At 44.3% G+C, this 21516-nt stretch overlaps 1 protein-coding gene across 8 annotated transcripts in view; it reads right to left on the bottom strand.

Annotated features, from left to right (window-relative positions):
• The window catches only part of LOC147025825 (transcriptional enhancer factor TEF-1-like), a 135644-nt gene that overhangs the window by 110918 nt on the left and 3210 nt on the right, over positions 1-21516 (bottom strand). Inside the window, exon 1 of one of the 8 annotated variants that reach the window (XM_085880662.1) lies at positions 19677-19697. The exons of the other annotated variants lie outside the window; for them this stretch is intronic. The gene's annotated coding sequence lies outside the window, so the exon portion shown is untranslated. Of the gene's footprint in view, positions 1-19676; positions 19698-21516 lie in introns of those variants that run through there. 8 annotated transcript variants of the gene reach the window in all.

The following is a 21516-nucleotide window of genomic DNA, read 5'->3' as shown; positions in this document are numbered from 1 at the left end:
CAAAGAAGGATGAAAAACTGTTGACTCGGATAAGAAATGTTGACCTTTTTCCGGCAGAGGCCCAATTTCATCCCAGTTGCCGAAAAACCTATACGTCGGACAGTGAACGAGGCAGGGGAGATGATGATGAGGCTAGGTTGTATCAGCAGCACCTTGAGAAGGCCCATAAATATGCTTTTGACATGGTGTATGATGTAGTTGAAAAGCACATACTCTCTGGAGGGAAAGTCATGAAGCTCACCAACTTGTGTGATATTTATATCACTGATCTGGCAAATTCAGCCTTTTCGAACCCAGACTGTCACGGTGAAAAGCTGAAATCAACAGATTGCAAATCATCTCCTCATAGTTTTTGCCATTGTATCGATCTACTTCATAGTAGAGTGCACATGCAGGTGAAAAATGTGAAGATAAACCATTTGTCAGATCTGGTGTGTGGCCAGTAGGCTTTCAAACATCTGGTAACTCTGGAAGAAAGGGGATACAGTAACTTGGCTTGTATCTGGAAACACTTAAGTAATGTTTTTTTTGACAAAAAAACTGACATGTGTGGTAATTACAAGGAAAGAAAATGGAAATTCTTGCATTTTTGTGGGAATTATTGTCTTGAAGTCAAATTGAATTAATATGCAAATGAGCTAATTAGCATAAACAAAATATATTTTAATATGTAAATGTATAAGCTTTAATTTGACACCAATTTTGTGATTTTATGTTTATATTTGATAGAGATATTGACATTTTTGCCGATCTTTGTGAGATTCGTCTATTTTTGATTGGTTGCCATGGAAACAGCTTAATAAAGCATCGTGCAAATGAGATATTTTTCTGGGAACATCTTTTTTCTGATACTTGGGATGTATATATATATATATATATATATATATATATATATATATATATATATATATATAAATATATATATATATATATATATATATATATATATATATATATATATATATATATATATATATATATATATATATATATATATATATATATATATATATATATATATATATATATATATATATATATATATATATATATATATATATATATATATATATATATATATATATATATATATATATATATATATATATATATATATATATATATATATATGAACACTGTGTGTGGTATCAGTGAAAAATTGTCGCAGGGGGGGGGGGGCGGTGCAAGGTAGGTCCCACTGGCCCCCGGCCTATAACTGCTGCGGGCGCGGTGAAGACTGGCTTTAAAGTTAAAGGGATCCTATTTGGTATGCAGCGACAGCCTGGCAAGCCGTTCCTCATCAACCATTTAACTGAAGTGCTTGCACGAGTGCTTAAGCCACTTGCCGAGCGCCCTACAGTGGATAGCGGTGCAGTTCGTGTCCCAATCAGGATGTACAGTCGGCAGTTGCTACAAGGTAGGGGTACACGAATTACAAAGGTTATATGGTTTCTCTTTGTGAGTTTCAAAGCAAAATATATTTGGTAACATCCAATTTCCGAGCCGTTTGCCGTATTGACGTGCTTTCTGAAATACAGGGCTAATTTGTTTTCCACACGTCACATGACGACTGCCAGCAAAAAAAAAAAAAAAAAAAATGACCGTTTTTACAGCCATTTTTCCCTGCTGTGCAGGGGTTAGGCTTTTTCTTGAGGCAATGTTTTATGGCCGGATGCCATTCCTGACGCCAACCCTGGTCGCCTCTTACGACACACAGGGATATGGTACACCTATTCTAACCGGGGCATACACCGGGACCAGTACACTGGTACTCACTTCGCCGACCTCAGATGGATGACAGGCTGAGTCAACCCCCTGGTGTTAATTCAGCAGCCAATGGGACTTGAACTCAGGACCCTGGGATCCCAAGCCACCACCCTAACCACTAAGCCAACACCAGGCTATGACTGCCAGCAAGTTAGAAAGAATAATGTTTTTGCACATTTTCTTGAAATGTTTGAAATGCAAAATTGTTTTTATTATTTGTTTATTGAAATTCCCCCAAAACAAGGGTGAAAGCACCTCGAGGTGTTTGGGTTGTAGACAGTACGTACTGTAGTCGGTAATCACACCGATTCCAAATCTGACGATTACTGAAGAGTTACCGATATCGGGCAAGCACGAATATAGTGTGTGTGTGTGTGTTTGTGTGGGTGTGTTAGTGTGTGTGTGTTTGTGTGGGTGTGTTAGTGTGTGTGTGTGTTTGTGTGGGTGTGTTAGTGTGGGTGTGTTTGTGTGGGTGTGTTAAGTGTGTGTGTGTGTGTATGTGTTAGTGTGTGTGTGTTTGTGTGGGCGTTGTTCATAAAGCATAACATTTTCTCTCCGCTAACTCCCCTCCCCGTGTGTATATATATCTCTCTCTCTCTCTCTCTCTCTCTCTCTCTCTCTCTCTCTCTCTCTCTCTCTCTCTCTCTCTCTCTCTCTCTCTCTCTCTCTCTCTCTCTCTCTCTCTCTCTCTCTCTCTCTCTCTCTCTCTCTCTCTCTCTCTCTCTCTCTCTCTCTCTCTCTCTCTCTCTCCCTCCCTCCCTCCCATCCTCGCTCTGTCCCCACCTATACAAAGCAGCACCCTCCGACACATCTCTCTTTCCTCTCTCCAGACGTGTCCAGATGCTGATGATGTCCTGACGGTGTTTATCTTCGGACGTGTCTGGGCAGTGTTTATAGTGTGATCAGTCAAAAATGAATTTCAGAGATTATTTTGTTTCTATCATCACTGTTATTTTATGCAGAACTATTTTGATGAGACAGTATGAATCGTAATTAAAGGCCCAGTCACACCTTGACGTTTTAGCCAGCTTATGCCGATTTTTGGAAAATTTGTCGAAAACGCTGGTTCACGTCGAATACGTTATGGGTAAGTTTTGATAACATTGAGAGCACGCTGAAAAACAATGCCATACGCCATTGTACGCTGGCTTTAAACGTTGTACTTTTCGGTTGTCCTCAAATTTTCCATGCTTGAAATTTTAAGACTGATTCCAGTGTATGACTCACACGTTCCGCATAACGCTGGCCAGAAGTTGTAGGCACGTCACGCGATCGTTGACACATGTCGACACACGTTACTTGTGAGTTACCCATAAGTCGAAACATGTCGAGGTAATGTTTAGCGTACCTGAAACTTATTTCTAACCTATGAGTAACGTGTTGTACTCACGTTACGCGATCGGTGACACACATCGACACACGTTACTTGTAAGGTACTCATAAGTCGAAACACGTCAAGGTAATGGTTAGCGTCAGTGTTCCAGACTCCCTGGTTTTTTTTTTTTTCCTTCGGTATGATGGTGATTTTGACACTTCCATTTCTAGTGCGGTTATAATATAATTAATAGGCTGCCGCTCAACGATTTAAATCATAACCGCACTGTACACTGAACACCGTCATACCGAAGAAAAATAAAAACCGGGAGTCTGGAACACTGACACTAACCATTACCTCAACGTGTTTCGACTTATGAGTACCTTACAAGTAACGTGTGTTGACGTGTGTCACCGATCGCATATCGTGCGTACAACTTATTCCCATCGCATGCGGAGCGTGTGTCATACGGCAAGTACGTCGTAAAATTTTCAACATGTTCAAAATTACAAGACGTACTCCACTTAATACGACGTACGATAGCGTACTTTAGCGTTCTATTCACGCATACCAAACTTACCCATACCGTATTCGACGTGCGCCAGCGTTTTAGACACATTTTTCAGAGGTCGGCATACGCTGGCAAGATCGCCAAGGTGTGACTGCGATGTTGACACTTCCATTTCTGCGGCGGTTATGATTGAATAGTTGTGCGGCAGCCTTTTCATAACCTACGCCACGTCATCGTCGGCGATGCGTGCAGCGCGCTATGCATAAGTTAGACTATCGTTGGGCATAGGTTGTGAAGGCCGACAACAGGTTCAGCATTCGTTGGTATAAGTTATCTATAACACAACGAAACGTTCTGTGTCCGTTACTAATACGTTATGCATAAGACCAAGTCGTTATGAATACGTCTGAATCTTTAAAAAAAACCATCAAAAGTTCAACGTAAGCCAGCGTTTTACATACATTTTAATACGTTGCCATTGCTGGCTAAAACGTCAAGGTGTGACTGGGCCTTAATGCTCCACCACACATGCCAGCCTTCCCCTCCTCTCACCTCTCACTGCCTTCCTTTCCCCCACCCCTCTTCACTCTCCCTCCCTTCTCACCCACCCACCCCTCCTCACTCTCCCTCCCTGCTCACTCTCGCTCCCTCCTCACTCTCCCTCCCTCCTCACTCCCCTCCCTCCTCTATCTCTTCCCTCCCTCCACCTCCTCACTCTTTCTCCCTCCCCCACTCCTCTCTCACTCTCTCTCTCCCCCACTCCTCTCTCACTCTCTCCCTCTCCCATCCTCTCTTTCTCTCCCCTCTATTTTGCTCCCCCCCCCCCCCGTGTTAGTCCCATCAGCAAAGCGACGGGTGGTATTTGCTAGTATATAATAGAAGACTTCCCTTTCAAGGAACTTCAACACAGAAAGAGACCATTTGGCCCAGCAAGCCTACACACAATAGTTTCCAACCTATGACAGTTACTTTGTATAAAGAGTCAAGGCTTGTTGAAGAGCTAGAACACTGAACGGATGAGGTAGCAACAGGACAAAAGAAATAGTAGTGAGGGGGAGTTGGGGGGGGGACATTAACAGCGGAGTGGAAGCACAAAATAGAGGGAGACTTGGACAAACAATGGGTGTGGGGAGGAATGGGATATGCAGGAAGGATACAGAAGGAAACTTCTCCCCCTCTTCTTCTCTCTCTCCACCTCCTGTTTTTTCCACCACCCCTCTCTCGTTCCTTACACTCTCTCCCCCCTCTCTCTCTCCCTCCCAATGCCCTTCCCCCTCCCCCTCTCTCCTCTGCCCATCTTTCTCTCCCCACTCCTCTCTCTCCCGCTCTCCTTTCCCTCCTGCTCTCTATCCCTCATGCTTATCACTCCTCTCGCTCTCTATCTCCCTCTCTCTCTTTCTATATATTTCCATGCTATATCCTTTTTAAATGATGAGCACCAAGCAAGGAAGCACCATGCACCATTTTTAGTCTTCGATATAACGAATGACTTGGTCAGGTCAGGTATGGGAGCATGTGCCAGAACAGCGCGTCGCTGCGTCCACTTTCCGCCGGTACTCCAGGGGCCTCCGTCTGGCCATCCCCCAGGCAGATGCCAGGCCCATCCCCATCTCCTTGAGATGATGGTCAACCTGCTGCAACCATGAGGCACGTGGTCGGCCCACTGGCCTCCTCCACTCATGAGACTCCCTCGCTGAGAGAATCTGGTGAGCAGGATCAGCGTCAGGAAAACGAGCCACATGTCCATACAGCCGCAACTGATGCTCACGGACTATGCAGGTAACAAATCTCATCCGAGTCTCTCTCAGCAACTGCTCGTTGGAAACAAAATCCGACCAGCGATAGCCAAGGATTCTCCGAAGAGACCTGGTACCAAAGGAATTAAGTCTCCGTCTCAGATTCTTGGTCAGAGTCCAAGTCTCGCACCCATAGAGCAAGACTGGAAGTACCCAGGACCTGAAGACTCGGACTTTCGTCCTCACGCACAGGTACCGGCAGCGCCACACCCCATGATCCAGTGAATCCATGACTCCCCAGGCCCGACCCAGACGTCTATTGACCTCTGACTCGTAGCCAGCAGAGACATGAATATCACTGCCAAGGTAAGTGAATCTCTCCATGACCTCAACATCCTCACCACATACAGACACAGACAGGACAGCAGCATCCAAGATGTCACCGAAAGCCTGGATCTTAGTTTTGACCCAAGAAACCCGTAATGCCAACGGCTCCGACTCCTCATTCAGCACCTCGAGGGCCCCCAAGAGGATGTCGAAAGTCTCCGCAAAGATGACTGCATCATCTGCAAAATCAAGGTCCGAGATCTTGACATTGCCAAACGATGCACCGCAACTTGATCTCTCCGACATCCTCCCTAAAATCCAGTCCATACAAGTGCTGAAAAGTGTGGGGGCCAGTACACATCCCTGACGAACTCCAGTAACAACTGGAAATAAGACAGAGATGGTACCACCACACTTCACAGCACTCTCAGTACCAGAGTAGAGTTCAGACATCAGATCGATCAGTTTTGGTGGCACCCCACAAAGACCAAGAATCCTCCAGAGGACATCCCGATTCACTGAATCGAATGCTTTGCAGAGATCAACAAAGGCTGCAAGCAGCCCCTGCCGATACTCTCGTCTGCGTTCAGTGAGGACACGAAGTGCAAGGATACGGTCAATCGTTGACCTCTTTGGTGTAAAGCCTGACTGCTCAGGACGCTGGTGCTCAAGCAGATGGTGGTGAACCCTATCAAGAATTATCCGAGCAAAGACCTTGCCCGGCACTGAGAGCAGCGTCACCCCTCGGTAGTTGTTGCAGTCTTGGCGATCACCCTTTCCTTTCCAGAGAGGGACAACAAGGCCCCTCTTCCAGTCAGTTGGGATGATGCCTGTGTTCCAGGCAGAGCACAAACCTGCATGCAACGACACGAGCGCAGCATTTCCACCAGCCTTGAGAAGTTCGGCATGGATGCCACAGATCCCTGGAGCTTTGCCCCGTCTCAAATGGTTCACCGCAGCCCGTGTTTCCACAAGCGAAGGTGGACCAGAGTTGATTTGAGGGTCAGCAACAGGGATTGTAACACCCTTGACGTCCAACTCGACAGCTGGGGGATCAGCCTGGTACAACCGCTCAAAGTAACCGGCCCAGCGGGCCTTCACTTCAGACTCCTCTGTCAAGAGCCTACCACTCTCTGCTCTAACTGCAGTGCTCCGAGGGATGGGCTTGGATGAACGTAATGTGCGAATTCCCCTGTAGGCGGGATGAGAATCACCTGTCCACAGGTGATGCTCTACCCCCTCAGATTCCTCGCACATAGGCCTCCTTGTCCACCCTCAGTGCACGTACAGTTTTACGCCTCAGCTCCCTGAACAGCTCAGCTCTGCCATTCAGCCCGGCCCTGCGACTCTGGTCAATGGTATCCAGTGTCCCTTGAGAGACAAAATTCTTCTTTGCCCTGCGGTGAGCTCCAAGGCATCCACCGGCAACATCAAGGACGGTGGTCTTGAAGGCGCTCCACAACTCTTCAGGACCCCCCAAAGCATGCAGACCCCCCAAGTATCCACTCAGCCTGTTCGCAAACTCCTCAGCTACTCTCTCATCCCTGAGCTTGGCAACATCCAGCCTAGGCTGGGATGGTACCATTCTCCAGGATTTAAGGTGCAGCTTTAGAGTTTCTACAACAAGCCTGTGGTCAGTATTGAGGAACTGAGCATTCCGGTAGACCCTGCAGTTCTGGATCATCCTCCAACGACCGTCAATGAGGACATGGTCAATCTCCTTTGCCACACCGCCAGCGTTGGAATACCAAGTCCAGCGATGAGCTTGTGGGTGCTGAAACCATGAACCAGCCACCCTAAGTCCATGACTTCTTGCAAAGTCAAGGAACTTAGTGCTATTCTGGTTCATAGTTCCTGACCCATGGGGACCAACACACACCTCATAACCATCCCTATCAGTTCCAGTCGATGCATTGAAATCCCCCAAGACTAGAAGTGTATCTCGTCTGGGGCACTGATCAACCACAGACTCGAGCGTGGTGTAGAATGTGTCCTTCACGGTGAGATCACTCGCCTCAGTCGGAGCGTAAACAGAGACCAGGGAAATGACACCTAAGGAGTGACGAATCCTTAATCTCATAATACGCTCGTTGACCGGTGTTACCTCAATTATCATTGGGGTCAGCTTATTGGACACAGCTACAGCAACTCCTTGGGTATGGTAACCATCAGAGCGACCAGACCAATAGTAGGTGTAACCACCCACCATTATCTCGCCGCAATCCGGTCTCCGAACCTCAGAGAGAGCTGCAATCCCGATGTCCAAACGCTTGAGCTCAGATGATAACAGAGATAGGTGATCATCCTCTCTTAGGGATAGGACATTCCAGGCACCCACCCGAAGGGACCGCCTCAGGTTAACCCAAGGAGACCGCCGTCTGGTGGACGACACCTCAGCACCACTCCGACACACTCTCCCGCAATCTGACCCAGGGATGTTACCCCGTGGTTTCCCTCCTATCAAAGATTGGGGGTCCCGAAGGCTTTGCCCCAATCCCGTCATCCGGTGAGCTGCCCTGCGAAGGGAAGCTGCACAGGAGGTACTCCCACAGAGTGGGTTTTCAGATTTTTTTGCGTTTTTGCGTTTTGCGGAATGAAGGGTTTTACGGTGGCCGGAGTGCAAATCCTGCCACCAACCTCCTAATAAGAAGTAACCCAACTGCAGGAGGACGTCCACAGACACAGTTGGGCACTAGATATGGATGGCCGTTGGCTCACAAGGAGCTCCTCCGCCCTTTGACAGGTTTTGTTTTTAATCCTGCTGGGTGTCCATATCCAAACACCCAAATGACTTGGTCGGTGTTTGAAACGCCAACCTCCTCGACTCAGAGCGGACGCTCTAACTCTAACGAATTATGTCATCGAGTCCACTGAGTATTAAATTTAAGTTATTTTGGACATCTTTGAAATACATCATTAAACGTTATTTTTAGGTCACAATGCTAAATGGAGGTTTTTTTTTCTTCCTTTCATTAAATAATCGTCTTGCACAGCAACCTTAGTTCAAAGATTTTCAGTACAGGCTTCTGTAATTAACAATGCTGATTTGGTTTGTTCAACTTTGTGATAATCCTCAGGTTGTATCGTAACAAACTGTGCAACAAACCGATTCCATGTTGTATCTATATGTTTAAAATGTATCTCGTTTGGTATCATGCTCTTCTTCTGGTTGATTGTAGAGCTTTGCCTGCATGTGGAGCTTTTAAAATGCAGCACAGGAAGCGGTCGCCATAAACGGGAGATAGACACCACGGTTCGCACGACATAATAGATCGGTGAACCAACCAGTTGACAGGGGTTTCAGCCTCGGTTCTTTCTCTGTGTCTGTCTCAAAAATGATAAATAGCAGGACATCTCAAAAAGTTATGGACGGATTATGACAAAACTTGGTGGATGTGTTGGGTAGGTGACAATAAGCTGATTAGATTTTGGCTGAGGTCGGGATACAGATGCGGCCTAACAGTGAGATACAGAACGTCAACTGGTCAGCCTGGTGGAGGTACATGCTCTGTACGGAACGTCGTTCTAATTCTTATTGTGCTGCATCATCGTCCTGAAGATACCCTGTGTCTGCAAGACTGTCTACGCATGCTGCAGGAGCTGTAGTTTCTTCTGCAAGGACATAACACTTGTACATTTGCGATGATTATTATTGCACATCCTGCCAGTTATATAGAACCCATGTACACCTGTACGTTATTGGATTGAAAATGACATATTGATCACCTGGAAAAAGGTGTACACAAATCAACTTTGGCGAGAAATTCCAAAGGACCATTGGTGGTGAAACTTCACAAAGTTTCAGTTTCCATGCACCTGAATTTACTCTTTTGCTATGTACTTAAAATGGTTCATTCTGCAGTTGTGGTGATAACCTCTCCTCGTGATTCAGTTCATGAACACACATAAAACGAAAACACAAGTATGACAATTCACTGCTTTCTTGATGACGGTTCTCCCGTCACACACCCACGAAGGTCTAAAAGGTCCAAAGCGGTGTAAATGTGAATAAAGGTCTAAGGGGATGAACTTATATAAGTGAATCTGTCAGAAAAGCATTCTCAACGGATTGGCATTCGGATGGTAAGGGTCAAACTTTTAGTTGTGAATACCAAAATGCTATATATGTTAAGAGAACAACTGAACGGCTTGATGTTCACGTAAAAAAAAAACAAAAAAAACCATCTCATATTGTGGAAAGATCAAGGCAAAGAAATTGATCAAATAAACGGTTTGAATAGGTTCATGTGAAATGTCCACAAGCCAGTAGCACAGAGCATGGCCCAAAAGGAAAGTTCAACAGTTTCATCAACACCACTCTTGTCATGCCAAGTTTTAAATGACCACTTGTGAGCATCACAATCTTACGGATACAGCATCTTACAGAGAAAGAAAGAAATAGAAATACAGAGATGGAGTGAGAGAGAGGACAGAGATAGGGAGAGAGAGGGGGAGAGAGAGAGAGAGGGGCAGAGATAGGGAGAGAGAGAGAGAGAGAGAGAGAGAGAGAGAGAGAGAGAGAGAGAGAGAGAGAGAGAGAGAGAGAGAGAGAGAGAGAGAGAGAGAGAGAGAGAGAGAGAGAGGGAGAGAGAGGGGAGAGAGAGGGGAGAGAGAGAGAGAGAGAGAGAGAGAGAGAGAGAGAGGGAGAGAGAGGGAGAGAGAAGAGAGAGAGAGAGAGAGAGAGAGAGAGAGAGAGAGAGAAAGGGAGAAGAGAGAGAGAGAGAGAGAGAGAGAGAGAGAGAGAGAGAGAGAGAGAGAGAGAGAGAGAGAGAGAGAGAGAGAGAGAGAGAGAGAGAGAGAGAGGGAGGAGAGGGAGGGAGAGAGGGAGGGAGGAGGGAGGAGAGAGAGAGAGAGAGAGAGAGAGAGAGAGAGAGAGAGAGAGAGAGAGAGAGAGAGAGAGAGAGAGAGAGAGAGAGAGAGAGAGGGAGAGAGAGAGAGAGAGAGAGAGAGAGAGAGAGAGAGAGAAGGAGAGAGAGGGAGAGAGAGAGGGAGAGAGAGGGAGAGAGAGAGACGGAGAGAGAGGGAGAGAGAGGGAGGGAGAGAGAGGGAGAGAGAGGGAGAGAGAGGGAGAGAGAGGGGAGAGAGAGAGAGAGAGAGAGAGAGAGAGAGAGAGAGAGAGAGAGAGAGAGAGAGAGAGAGAGAGAGAGAGAGAGAGAGAGAGAGAGAGAGAGAGAGAGAGAGAGAGAGAGAGAGAGAGAGAGAGAGAGAGAGAGAGAGAGAGAGAGAGAGAGAGAGAGAGAGAGAGAGAAGGAGAGAGAGGGAGAGAGACGGAGAGAGAGGGAGAGAGAGAGGGAGAGAGAGGGAGAGAGAGGGAGAGAGAGGGAGAGAGAGAGAGAGAGAGAGAGAGAGAGAGAGAGAGAGAGAGAGAGAGAGAGAGAGAGAGAGAGAGAGAGAGAGAGAGAGAGAGAGAGAGAGAGAGAGAGAGAGAGAGAGAGAGAGAGAGAGAGAGAGAGAGAGAGAGTGAAATGCTTCACAGGTGGTTATAAAGAGAGTAGAAAACTGGATGCTTCAGTTAACACCTCACGTGAGATAAAGAGCAGAAAAAACAGATATTTGCTGTGGTCCCACTGTGAAAAAGGTGTTCGGACAAGATGGAGAGTGAAGATAAAGAGTGTTTCACTTCAAACATAATGTAAGCAGAAAGAAAACTATCTGAAATTACCAAGGAAAACACAAAGCCCATTGCTTGGCTGGATCCATTCCCATCTTATTCGGTATCAATTTCACCCTGCTCCTTGAGCTCAGCGAGCTCAATTTGGACATATCATGGTCCTTTGAAACCAAACGAGGAAACCGGCAGAACAAAACTCCAGATCTGCCATCAAGGCTCCGTCAACATTTGTTCCCTCAACAGAAGCCAGCCGACAGTATGAAAGCCATTAGGATGAAAGGGACCAATTTTGGTGGAAAGAAGCATTGTGTACCTCCTCATCACGATAATCAGGCAATTTACCAATCCTCAAAAGTGACAAGGAAATTGTTTACTTGTTACTCATACCCAAACATCTCTGTTTCTCCTTTTCATCTTGTGTCTGCATAGACCTTGGACAAATACGTACAAGCAGCTGAAGGGCTCAGTCCTCTAATAGAAGAGTAGAACTGCCAACGGTCTATCCCTGACTCGGGCCAAGGAGAAAGGTTATGGTTTGAATTGGCAGGTTTTTTTCACACACTGTTGGCGTGACATGAAAGTAAAAGAACTGTTCCTGCCAAAAAAAAAACAAAAAAACAAATGAGAGCCTGAACCTAATTGGTGAGTTGAACACTTCCATGAGACATCCAATGAAATCCTCTATTGTGCTGGTCTAATAAAGCCTCAGGGTGTTAAATACAGTTTTGTCATTGCAGATAGACCGGAGAGACACTTCTGTGATGGTTACCTTTATCAGGTAAGCAACTTCTTTGAGAGAAAAAGGAAGCTTCATGGGCTCCCACTGGCACAACCCTCGGTGAAGTCTCTTGTGATGGTGATGTGATCTACCTGGTGATGTGAACACCACGCAGTCTTTACGATAAGAAAGATGCTTGTCTGTCTGTCGCCGTTTTTCTCAAAGATGCCAAACGGATCTTCGTCAAACTTTCAGAGGTCCATCAGTGAGTGTCGGGGAGTGTTTCAGGCAAAAAAAATGAAAAATAAAAGTTTTGTTTTGTTTTTGTAATCGCTCTATCGTGCCTAAATGCCTCTGCACCGAAGTGAAAGGTAAAAATTAATGATCCCCAATTTATCCTTGTCACACACCCAACCTGTCCACCAAGTCTCATCCGAATCCATCCACAACTTTTTGAGATACCGTGCACACAAACAGCCAAACAGAGAGACATGGAGTGGTGAAAACAACCTCCTTGACCTTCAGTGGCGGAGGTAACTAGACTGTATTGTGGATAGTCTAAAGATACACTGGTGCCAAATACGTGGAATGGAACCACAAAATGACAAAACGAGACTGCACCACCATAAATCATAAATGTGAAATAAATAAATTATATATATATATATATATATATATATATATATATATATATATATATATATATATATATATATATATATATATATATATATATATATATATATATATATATATATATATGAAACCTGCAAGCGAAAACCACAATTTCTGCAATAGATCATAAAAGACAGATGGTTGCTCGAGTTGGCGATTGAAACCTGAGTGCAGTTGGTTGTTTTGAGTAGGCAGGTATATATTTGTTTTTTTTTTCCATGGAGTCTAATAGTTCCACGGGAATGGAGTTGAACAGGATAGTTGATGTCACCAGAAATTAAAGATTGGTCTTAACTTGCATATCAATTGTGCTCCACGGTAATCAAGAACAACCTTTCACTCGATAATCATATGGCACCACAACCGAGTATCGGATTGCGATCAGAGTAAGGAGGAGAACCTTTCGGAACCTCAAATTGGCTTTTTTGACATGGGTATCTCAAATGAACAGGAGGGCATTCCGAACAAAGCTCCTGCAGCTTTGTGCCTCATCCCCCACCCAGTGTGTGACAAAATGATTTATCGGGCCTGGAGGTGTCTGCCAGCTCGGTACACCTGCTTCAAAAAGGCCTCCCGGCTAATCTGTGTCGCCCTATCGGAGCAAGCAACAAGCTCGCACATCGGACTCGCTTCCTGTTGCCACTGATCAAAAAGTGCCTTCTGACAGCAATCTGGTGCGCAGGCAACGAGTGCTCTTTTCTTTTCATTCTACAACTCCGATAAAGGTCATTCTATGGAATTTATAACGTGTACAACCTGTTATTCAATCGTGCGTGAAACAGAAATAGATGTTGTTCTATTCCAAGGTTGACAAACCGGTCGATTTCTGGTCGATGTTTATTACTTACATAGGTGGACAACACCTGGGATAGACAATAACTGAGTCAGACAACAAAACTCAAAAGAAAATATCACTCAACTTGCCATTGCCAGAGAAACTTCTGGAACTTCCAATAGGTGATTTTGACATTGGGATCTCAAATGAACAGGAGGGCATTCTGAACAAAGCTCCTGTGGGCTCCAAAAATATGGACAAGTTCCTAATTAATTGATTGTCTGATTATATAACACAGAGTGGTCCGACATGATGGTGCAGTGGGAGCCTTTGAACCGTAAAGTCAAGGTTTCATTATTGGCCCGATGACATACTGTGTCCGATTGATGCTTTGCATACAGGGTGTTGTCTTATAAAGTGAGAAATCCTTTGGATTGACGTTATCGTGTCTGCTAACATGAGCTGGTGGACATTAAAAAGATCCCACCGTGTCTTTCACAAAGAGTAGGGGAGTTATTATTATTATTATTATTATTATTATTATTATTATTATTATTATTATTATCATAAACCCACAAATGACAAATTCTCGCCAAAATACCGTTTTTGGGGAGACAAAATCAAGGCTCGTAGAAGAGCTAGAACGCAGAATGGATCAGGAGGCAACACAACAAAAGAACGAGTGGAAAGAGGGGAGGGGGGACATAAACAGCAGGGTTAGAGGACAAAAGATAGGGAGACTTGGACAAATAATGGGTGGAGGGAGGAATGAGGGGTAGGGAAGGACACAAACAAGGGTTGGACAATATGGATACAGAAGCAAACTCTTAGGAAGGAAAAGCTGGAAATTTGGAAGGTGGGTTTGGGGGAGGGAGAAGGGAGAGGTGGGTTAACAAGGGTAGAAAAGATCATGGCTTTGGATCTGAGATGGTGGTGAACAGCTGTCTTGTAGACCTGGGGGTAAGAACGAGATTGAAGAGAATGTGGAAGTTGGTTCTATAGGTGGGAAAAAAGTAGTAGTAGCAGTAGTAGTAGTAGTAATAATAATAGTAGTAGTAGTTGTAGTAGTGATAGCATTTACGAAAGCAGTTTAGAGATTATGAAACATTTTAATTATATTTTCTGATTAATTAATTAAAAATAAATAAATGGATAAACAGACATGGATGATTGATAAATAGTGTGTTTCTACCAGAAAGCTTCTATCATTTGTGCTTAAAATCTGAACAGTAAGAATCGAACATTCTCAGAAAAGGCAGTTTGCAAAAACCTTCGGACCTACTGCATGTAATAGGTCAGAGTTTTAACAGGTTCCATGGCAAGACCTCAGTCAAAGTACTGGACGAAGCACGTCGCCAGTCAAATCCTCATCACATTATTAACAAGTACAACAGGTGCCATCGTGACAAGGCACGCGTGTTGTGCCTTTCACAGCGAGCGATGCGAAGAAAGAATGGGATTGGAAAAGATTGCACAACGTGGAAAGGGTGTTCATGGTACTTACGGAAACAGAATTTCAAACATTAAGTCTGATGCTTGTATTTGATACAGATAAAATGATCAATTCCGCAAGAATATTAACTTTCAAACTGGCAGGTTGCCTGTCTCATGGATGGTAGTTATGTATGCAAACTTATCCGAACAAAGGAAGAATCAGGATTATATATATTCCAGACATGAGAAGGTACAAGTACTATGAAACAGTCAAATCTACCTCTCACCACGACCCTTCCTCAAAAATGCTTTGAGGCTAAACGAGTGTCAGCTGACCGATCACATGGTCCGTGTGCAAATTTTGATGGTGTTGTTCAAAAAAACAAAAAATCAGGGCAGTTTCCACTTTCCTCCATTCACCCCATCAGCAGCAGAGTGTGTACAATATCCAAATTAGCAGCAAAATACTTGTGAGGGCTAAAGCGTGTGGATACTTCCATGTAATTATGTAGCATTGTCGCTGTTCTTGTTCTACGTGTAATTTACACACAAGCTTATGTAATTCCATGAGTCTGAGTCACTGCGGGAAACAATTAAAACCAGTGACTGGTCCTAAGTGAAATCAAAATCCCGGTGATTGAAAATAAAACCCAAACACGATGAAGCTCCTTTCCTCATGCGAAGCAATTTCAACAACCAAGTCAACAATACCAATTTCAACAACCAGGAGGGGAATGGAAAGAGGGTAATATAAGACCAAGTCAACAATACTAAATTTCAACAATCGAGTCAACAAAACCGATTTTAACAATCAAGTCAACAATACCAATAGCGAGCAAGTCAACAAAACCAATTTCAACAATCTAGTGAACAATACCAATTTCAACAATCAAGTCAACAAAACCAATTTTAACAATCAAGTCAACAATACCAATTTCAACAATCTAGTGAACAAAACCAATTTCAACAATCTCGTGAACAAAACCAATTTCAACAATCTAGTGAACAAAACCAATTTCAACAATCTAGTGAACAAAACCAATTTCAACAAGCAAGTCAACAATACCAATTTCAACAATCTAGTGAACAAAACCAATTTCAACAATCGAGTGAACAAAACCAATTTCAACAATCGAGTGAACAAAACCAATTTCAACAATCTAGTGAACAAAACCAATTTCAACAATCTAGTGAACAAAACCAATTTCAACAATCTAGTGAACAAAACCAATTTCAACAATCTAGTGAACAAAACCAATTTCAACAAGCAAGTCAACAATACCAATTTCAACAATCTAGTGAACAAAACCAATTTCAACAATCGAGTGAACAAAACCAATTTCAACAATCTAGTGAACAAAACCAATTTCAACAATCTAGTGAACAAAACCAATTTCAACAATCTAGTGAAGAAAACCAATTTCAACAATCTAGTGAACAATACCAATTTCAGCAATACCAGACTTGGCGGAGTAATGGGGCATCTGCTCTGAGTTTGGGAGGTCGATGGTTCGAACCCCAGACAAGTCATACCAAAGACTTTAAATATGGTCACGTGCTGATTCTTTGCTTGATAGTCACCATTTCAAAAGGATAGAGCACCGACAGACAACTAACTATAGGTTAGCAACCATTGTGTGGGCTTTGATGTGCCTTACGGCATCCTGTGTTGACATTCCTTGCAAGGAAAGCCATGAAATCCATAAAACTCAATTTGAGGAGAAAATAATTCACATAAATTTAGCAACCGCGCAAACAAAAGTTTTTTTTCGAAAATTTACTTTGACATCTAAACTATCTTCTAACGAACGAAACTGGTGGCAGCAAGAAGAAAGGGCGCTAAAAGGTTTGTGTATGGCAAACAACACTGTCCCGAGTTATTGTTAGCTCATGACCAGCTGCGATGGCAGCCACGGGTCGTGTGTAGAAGAGCATACGGGTGTAGCTTGGATATGTAGATCCCAGCTGTTACTTCGCATGACTGTCAGCAAGCTTGCTTGGTCAAACAACTTCCAGAGCCCCAAGGGAGGAGAGAAAATAAGGTGGCTACAGGGAGGAAGGAGGTGGGGAAAGGAGGGAGAACGAGGAGAGAGGAGAGCGAGTGGAAGAGAGAAACGCTTTGCAACATGTATGATCATCAATCACCACCCAAGAGGTAAATATACGGTCATGAGGGGAAGGAAGGTAAGAATACATCAACCCAGAGGTAAGTCCACACCACACAGTCCAAATTAGAGGAGGTGAGGGGGGGGATAAAGACCAAGACATCATCAAAAAGATAATAAACAGGAAAGAGGGTAATGTAAGACACAGAAAGTGCAAAATTTTCAACTCGGCATCTCCTTTGTCAATTGTTATCGAGACAGAAGAACTTGCACTGCAAGCAGCCTGCTGCCCAGCCCTCTGAACCTCCACAAGGTTTGCACAAGCTGAATAACAACCAAACCCCCCACTTTCATTCACACCCCCTCCCTAAATGCACAAGTATAATGTTTCTCCTCATTGCCATTCATTCCCCATTATTCTCCCATCTGTGGAACCATCTACTTACTCCACCCTTCCCTATGGGCCATTGAGGTATCTGTGAATGTTCAGTATATCCATTCTTTGTATCCTCTGCTTCCGAACGACAACTGACTGTGCGTACGCACGTACGGCTCATGAGACGAACAAACTCCTCTGAAGAAATGCTGGCAGAGCTATCGATCGACGCATCGTCGAAACGTCCAACTGCTTCCATTAAAATTCTGGTGTATTTCACTCAACATCCATTTCTTCACACACCAGAAAGTGAGAAGGAGTGTTGCTTGCACTCTTCCATGAAAGAGAGGGACCCAGGGAGCAGGACCCAAAATAGAAAGGAGGAAACGGTCAGACAAATTTTCACAAATTCACATTAGACCTCCTGGACAACATCATACGTGCTTGAATGGCTTCATCAGCAGGTCAAAAAGGAACCAGTGGGCGTTATGGAGAGAGGTGAAGGAGCGGGTAGCTGGGGAAGGGAGGTGTTGGGCCCACATTTTTCAAAAAGAAAGGACACCACATGTCCAAGGAAGATAAAAACTCAAGGAATCTCTGCTGAGAAAGCTCATGACGAAAGTAGAAACGTAGAGAAGTTCAGAAGAAAATCACAAGCAAGGCGAAGACCTCAATGGAAATGATCAACAATCCGAGGAATGATCTCAAAAATCATGACCATACAGTGAGAGGGTAATGGATTCACTTAACGGAGGTAGTTGCACTTTATTTATCGACAACCAAAATAGAAAACTCCATATCTTGGTGTACAAGTGACTCTGGTCTCCGCAAGGGTCCGTTTGTCTGTAGTTCCGAGCACTCCCTGTGACCGTGAAACCCAAATGTCCCTTGTTTGCACCCAACACAAGGTTCTCAATAACGAAACAAAGGAACAAGAAAGTGCCATTTTGTTAAGGGCTGCGTATGTCAGGTTGTGTTTACATAACTACTGGACCAGCGTCGAAGCTCCCCGACAGTCACGTGACCTCTTGTGCTGGGACATATGCAAGGAGAAAGGATATACAAGGCACTTGGTGGACCGATACAAGCAAAATAAAACATCGGGTTAACCAAACCAAGAGTCCCCCCCCCCCCAGCATTAAATATTAATGAGATATCCAAGTTTAAAAGCTTCTCAAAGTGGCAAAGAAACAAAGTCCAACTTTTCCAATGTGCTTGGGGCAGATGGGGGTAGGAGGGGGGAGGATTCTGGGGTAGAGGCAGAGGGCTTTGGCCAAAGGCTTGTTGCTTTAAAAACCCAAACACCATGAATCTTAAAATACTCCATCTAATGAGGCTTGTAGTCTAGTTGCTTTCAAAAATACCACTACACTGCTAGTGAGAACCTCACCTACCTGCCTGGGATAACTCATCCTGTCGGGATGCTGCTGTTACGTGACCCGGTACAACGATAAAACATTACGAGCACATTGGAAGAACCGATGCACATGTTACCCCAACGTGTGCTGTGCAAGTGCTACAGACATCACAAAGATCACACAAATGTACTTGTCGCTTGCAGAAATGTTCTGTTCCACCAGCAAAGCTACAAGTGCCACAGGCGATGGGAACCACACCCAACACGATTAGTCAATTCCCCCATGAAGTCACAATTTGAAGTTATCAATCATGAGAACAGGTCAAAACAGGGACTGTTGTCAGTAACCAGGGGTTTTCGAGTTTGGAGAGAATGAAAGATTTCATTCCTGTAGCTTTGTCACCCTGTTGTGATGTCGTTTGATTGAGGGACCATTTTGAGGAGTCAAACAGAAAGGACCTCGGTGGAATGCAGACGGTCCATAAGTGTGGAAACCAATTTGAAAGAGAGCAATGGCCTCTCTCCTTCCTTCCCCTTGACTTCAGATAGATAGTTTTACGAGCTCGGAATAAGAAACATGGAGCTTCATTCGGAATAGAATGAGATGAAGTTATGTATTCATGCCACCTTGCATGATGCACTTCCTGGTCAAGTTTGAGATGATTTACCAGTTTGTGAAACAATCATTGTCCCTGGTTCCATGAACAACAAGCTGTTTCAAATAATTTGAACAAATGCAAAGATAATAGCAATATTATAACCATCACAGCATTTTCAGCCCTCCCACCTGGCCTTCCTTCTCTCATTGGATGACATGTACACACTAATGTGGACCCGCTGTTCAGAGAGGAGTTGGGATTGAAAGGTCAAAACCTCAATACAGCTGATGATCCAGATGGACATCGAATCACTCAGTCATTAAGTTTATTCCAAAAGCAGTCTCACGGCAAGTACTACATTGGGACTCACTGATTCTTCGTGAAAAACACCGTGGGATCATTAAGGTCCACCAACTAATGTGAGCAGATGGGACACCCAGCTCAACGTCCATCCAAGGCACGGGACATGCGTTGAAGCCTGTGAAACAGCAATCCAACGGTTTATAGTAAGGTGAAAAATCAATCACAGACGAGACAGCTCAAAGGTGAATGCGCTCCCCCCTGAACCACCCTGTCAGACCTGGCTGGCTTGGAGAGAGTTATCATCGCTTGAATCTCAGCTGCAGCACTACATGGCCAATCGGAGATTGACACATCAAGTGATGGAGAAAGAAATGGCATTTGGAAGGATTGCGCCAAATTGAAAAGTGTATTTCGATTCGACGTGATAATGTGGGGATCATGCGAGGCGTGTGTCCACATTCCTCTGGCAATCACAGCAATACTGGCAGGAAGAGTAATGATCACTATCGCACTCAGTCACACTGACTCATCCTCATCGTTCTCCAAGCAAATAAAAACAAATATATATATATATATATATATATATATATATATATATATTTGGTGCTCACAGGATGATCTCGAGGTACACACACTCACCTGCAAAACGTCTAGCCAAGGTACGAATCCCGACCCAGGTATAAACTGCCATTCCGGTGCTTAAAAGGAAGGGTGATTCGTCCCGACGTTAAAAAGAGCATCCAGTCTGCCAGCATTAGTCTGTGGACGTGAAAGATCCCACGGTGTCCTTCATGAAGAGTAGGCGAGCTATCACCGGCACCCTGAACAAGTTCCAAATTCCTGCCCTCACGACTCCTGGGAAGTCAATGGCAAACCACCGAGTCTAGCATTTGTGAAGAAACGGCTTCGGCAGTACTGAACCTGCCTTCGGGGAAGAACACCAGGACATGAATAGGAATATCTATTTGATTTGACGTACCATCCTCTTTACAGAGCGCAGGGTGCTGCCGAAGCTTCTTCTTGGCAAGGTGTTATACCTGGTGGTTTGCCATTGCTTTGCCAGCATTGTTTGTCCATGCTACATCTTTTGTAACATGCTCAGCATCAACCAAGGAAGCAACACACACTTTTTAAAATACTTTTTAAAGTTTTGGGTTTGACTTGGCAAGGTTTTCTTACAATCACACCTTCTTATGAACAAAATGTGAGACAAATATTTGATGACACCACTCCCTCCCAGTGTGTAATTACAAAGTTGGACTTTAGATTATTCGCAGGAACTTGGACAAACGCGTCACCACATTGGATTTGCGACGGGAGAGCCACATTTATGGCCATGACGTTTAGACAAACACGCTTTGCAGTGAAACGGGTCAATGTACACCGTCTCACGAGAGGCCCTGTTGAATGTTCGTCCGAGAAGACCCCCCCCCCACCGCATGATGACGTCAGAAATGACCATAAAATACCATGAGCCGCAGATAGCCACAAAAATTGACAATTGTAGACACAAAGCGCACAGCAAATCTTATGATTCAACGTGAACCAGCAACAGTTACATCCAAGATTTTCACTCATGGTATGCACCTCTGACGTCATAGTGCGGGGGGGGGGGTGTCAGGGTGAAAAGTGTCCATAAAAATGATTTCCGTGCCCGTTAAATCCTGGCTGTCTGCATTTGTTCCCGTATCTAAATTTCGTGCAATTTCAGTGGCCGTCCTCATCCGTTTTAATTGAGGGTGTATCGTCTCGCTCGGTTGTCATTCCTCCCATTTCATGTTTTTCAACATCTCGAAAGCGTTTAAAAAGCTTGCCCAATGTGAGGTATATGAACACAAATACAGCTGAAAAAAATGGCTAATAAAATGCAAGGCAAAACAAAAAAACGTGATTACTAAACGAATATT

The sequence above is a fragment of the Eptatretus burgeri genome, chromosome 5, assembly GCF_056783735.1.
Source record: "Eptatretus burgeri isolate ZD-2024b chromosome 5, Ebu_testis_v1, whole genome shotgun sequence".
In the NCBI taxonomy this organism is placed as follows: Eukaryota; Metazoa; Chordata; class Myxini; order Myxiniformes; family Myxinidae; genus Eptatretus; species Eptatretus burgeri.
The sequence above is the reverse complement of the archived record's forward strand: the minus strand, read 5'-3'. Positions and strand labels throughout refer to the sequence as shown.